The sequence below is a fragment of the Dama dama genome, chromosome X (genome assembly GCF_033118175.1).
Source record: "Dama dama isolate Ldn47 chromosome X, ASM3311817v1, whole genome shotgun sequence".
In the NCBI taxonomy this organism is placed as follows: domain Eukaryota; kingdom Metazoa; phylum Chordata; class Mammalia; order Artiodactyla; family Cervidae; genus Dama; species Dama dama.
The window spans coordinates 79,497,844-79,502,307 of NC_083714.1; the positions used below are offsets into that span (position 1 = coordinate 79,497,844).

At 35.0% G+C, this 4,464-nt stretch overlaps 1 pseudogene; it reads left to right on the forward strand.

The window, feature by feature from the left end:
- The first annotated feature begins 436 nt into the window (after nucleotides 1–436).
- On the forward strand, nucleotides 437–829 carry LOC133052730 (non-histone chromosomal protein HMG-14-like; annotated as a pseudogene).
- The last annotated feature ends 3,635 nt before the right edge of the window (nucleotides 830–4,464 follow it).

A 4,464-nucleotide genomic window follows, 5' to 3' on the forward strand; every position in this document is an offset into this window, starting at 1 on the left:
TAGAAACAAACACAGAGTTAGGCAAAATAAAGGAACTACAGAATATCTTTCAAACACGAGGATGTATCAGAAAAACAACTAAATGAAGAGAAGATAAGAAATTTATCAGATAAAGAATTCAGAGTAACACTCGTAAAGATGTTCATCAGAATCAGACTCAATAAAAAACTGGATGAATTCGATGAGAGAATCAATGAAAGTCTAGGCGAATTGTAAGTCTCCTTCAACAAAGGGCTAGAAATTATAAAGAAGAAAGATTTATAACTTTTGAGTTCATTTACTGAAACAAAAAATACACTAGTGGAAACCAGCAGGAGGTCAGAGAATGCAAAAAAAAACCAGATCGGTGATTTGGGTGACAAGGGTAGTAAAAGTCACTCAATCAGAATAGCAGGAAGGAAAGAGAATAAAACAGTAAAAAGCAAGAATAGGTCCCATGAGCAGTTCAGATGCTCAGGCAAGGGAAAGAGCAGCTGTGGTCAGGCAGACCAGCTTCCAGACTCCTCTCCCCACTCCCAGGACTGCCAGGGTGCCCCAGAGGAAGGTCAGCTCTGCATCGGGAGTGGGATAGGTACCCAAGAGGAGACCTGGGAGGTTGTCAGCTAAATCTGCTCCTTTAGAAGTGGAAACAGAGCCAAAGAAGGTAGCAGCAAAGGATAAATCTTCAGATAGCAAAGTGCAAACAAAAGGGGAAAAGGGAGCAATGGGAAAACAGGTGGAAGTGGCCAACCAAGAGACTGAAGATTTACCTGCATCAAATGGAGAGACTGAAAACAAGGAGAGCTCAGCCTCTGCTGGAGCAGGAAAGAAAGAAGTTACGTGTGATTAATATCACACACCTGAATCTATTGGGGTCCCTGTCTACCTTCTCGTACAATCCAGAAGAATATTTTTATCAATTATTTTGTGAATGCAAATTTTTTTAGTAGCTCTAGTAGTATTTTTAAGAAGGTAGAACACCTACCTCATCCATTTTTAAAGTGCAAGTGCTTTTTTTAAATTTAACTGGAGCATAGTCAATTTACACCATTGGAGTCAGTAGTGCAAAAAAAAAAAAAAAACCCTAAAACAATTAAGAAAATGGTAATAGGATTATGCATATCAATAATTACCTTAAATGTATATGGATTAAATGCTCCAATCAAAAGACATAGACTGGATGAATGGATACAAAGACAAGATATATATATATATGATATCTACAAGAGGCTTACATCAGACCTAAGGACACATAAAAATGAAAGTGAGGGGATGGAAAGAGCTATTCCACACAAATGGAAATCAAAAGAAAGCCACAGTAGCGATACTCATGTCAGGCAAAGTAGACTTTATAATAAATGTTACAAGAAACAAGAAGGACACTACATAATACTCAAGGAATTAATCCAAGAAAAATACATAATAATTGTAAATGTTTTATGGAGCACCTCAATACATAAAGTGAAAGTGATAGTGGAAGTCTCTCAGTCATGTCCGTCTCTTTGTGACCCAATGGACTATACAGTCCATGGAGTTCTCCAGGCCACAATACTGGAGTGGGTAGCTTTTCCATTCTCCAGGGGATCTTCCCAAACCAGGTTTTGAACCCAGGTCTCCTGCATTGCAGGTGGATTCTTTACCAGCTGAGCCACCAGGGAAGCCTACAATACGTAAGATAAATGCTAATAACCATAAAATGGGAAATTGACAGTAACACCATAATAGTGGAGAATTTAACATTGCATTTACACCAATGGACAGATAATCCAGACAGAAAATTTACAAGGAAACATGATCCTTAAACAACATGTTAGCACAGATGGAATTTGTTGATATGTACAGGACATTCTGTCCAAAAGTAGCAGAATATACTTTCTTTTCAAGTACACATAAACCATTCTCCAGAATAGATCCCTTTTGGGTTGAAACTCAAGTCTCAGTAATTTTTTAAAAGTTGAAATCATATCAGACATCTTTTCCAACAACAACACCATGAGATTAGATATCAATTACAAGAAAAATAACTGTAAAAAAAAAACAAACACATTGAGTTTAAACAGTATGCTGCTAAATAATCATGAGATAACTGAAGAACTCAAAGAGGAAATTAAAAAATACCTAGAAACAACTGATAACAAAAGCACAATGACACAAAACCTATGGAATTTAACATAAGTAGCTTCATGGGGAAGCTAGTAGCAATAAAATCTTACCTCAAAAACAAGAAAAATCTCAAATAACAAAGTAATCTTTCACCTGAAGCAATCAGAAAAACAGGAACAAAAAACCCCCAAAGTTACAAGGAAAGAAACCATAAAGATCAGAGCAGAAATAAAGAAAACAATAGCAAAGATCAATAAAACTAAAAGCTGGTTATTTGAGAAGATAAAATAGATAAGTAATTAGCATGACTCATCACCAAAAAAATGGGATAGAACTCATATCAATAAAATTATAAATGGAAAAAGAGAAGTTAAAATGGGCACTACAGGAAGATAAAGGATCATAAAAGACTACTACAAGCAACAATATGCCAATAAAATGCACAACCTGGAAGAAATGGACAAATTCTGAGAAAAGTATTGATACAACCTTCCAAGACTGAACCAGGAAGAACCAGAAAATATGAGCAGAGCAATCATAAGCACTGAAATTGAAACTGTGATTAGAAAACTTCCAACAACAAAAAGCACAGGGCCAGGTAGCTTCAAAGGTGAACTCTTTAAACATTCACAGAAGAGATAACACTTAGTCTTCTCAAATTCTTTCCAAAAACTGAAATGGGATAAACCTTCCAATACACAATCTACAAGGCCACTATCATCCTGATGCAAAAACCAGACAAAAATTTCACAAAAAAAAGGAAAATTGCAGATCAAAGTCATTTATGAAAATATGCAAAAATTGTCAACAAAATACTAGCAAACAGAATTCAATAAAACATTAAAGGGTTATACACCATGATTAAGTGGATTTTATCCGAGGGATGGAAGGCATCTTCAATATATGGAAATTAATCAATGTGTTACATCATATTAACAAAGTGAAGGATAAAAACCACATGATAATCTCAATACTCAATAGATGCAGAAAAACCTTTCAACAAAACTCAACATCCATTTATGATTAAAAAAAAAAAAATCCTCCAGAAAGTGGGCATAGAGGAACCCTACCTCAACATAATAAAGGCCATATACAACAAACCCACAACATACATTATTCTCAAAGGTGAAAAACTGAAAGCATTTTCTCTAAGACCAGGAACAAGGCAAGGGGCCCACTCTCACCACTATTATTCAAAAGAGTTTTGGATGTTCTAGCCATGGCATTCAGAAAAGTAAAGAAGCAAATGGAATCCAAATTGGAAAAGAAGTAAAATGGCACTGTTTGCAGATGATATGATACTATACATAGAAAATCCTAAAGATGTTACCACCAAAATGCTGGAACTGAACAATTAATTTGGTAAAGTTGTAGTATACAAAATTAATACACAGAAATTTCCTGCAATCCTATGCACTAACAACAAAAAATAAGACAGAGAAATCAAGGAAATGATTTCCTTCATCTTTGCAACAAAAAGAATAAAATACCTAGGAATAAGCCTACTAAGGGGACAAAAGATCTGTAGCAGAAAACTATAGGATGCTGATGAAAAAAATCAAAGGTGACACAAACAGATTGAGAGATATACCATGTGCTTGGATTGAAGGAATCAGAGTGAAAATGAGTATACCACTGAAAGCAATCTACATATTCAATGTAATCGCTTTCCATTTATGAAGGGCACTTTTCACAGAAGTAGAACAAATTGTTTACAACTTGCATGGAAATACAGAAGGACCTGAATTGCCAAAGCAGTCTTGAAAAAGAAATGCTGAGCTGGCGGAATCAGGCGCCATGACTTTAAACTATACTATAGAGCTACATTAATTAAGACAGTATGGCACTGGCAGAAAAACAGAAATATAGATCAATGAAACAGGATAGAAAACCCACAGATAAACTCATGCACCTATGGTCACCTTATTTTTAATAAATGATTCAAGAATATACAATGGAGAAAAGAAAGCCTCTTCAATAAGTGGTGCTGGGAAAACTGGAAAGCTTCATGTTAAAGAATGAAAGTACAACACTTCCTAACACCATGCAGAAAAGTAAACTCAAAGTGAATTAAAGACCTATATATAAGTCCATATATAGGCAGAACACGTTTTGACATAAATCATAGCAAGATCTTTTGTGACCCACCTCCAAGAGTAATGAAAATAAAAACAAAAATAAAGAAATGAGGCCTAATTAAAAAAAGCTTTTGCACTGCAAAAGAAAACATAAACAAGATGAAAAGATAACTTTCATAATGGGAGAAAATATTTGCAAATGAAATAACCGACAAAGGATCAGTCTACAAAAATACAAGCTGCTCATGCAGCTCAATATAAAAAACAATTCAATCAAAAGATGGGCAGAAGACCTAAACCAACA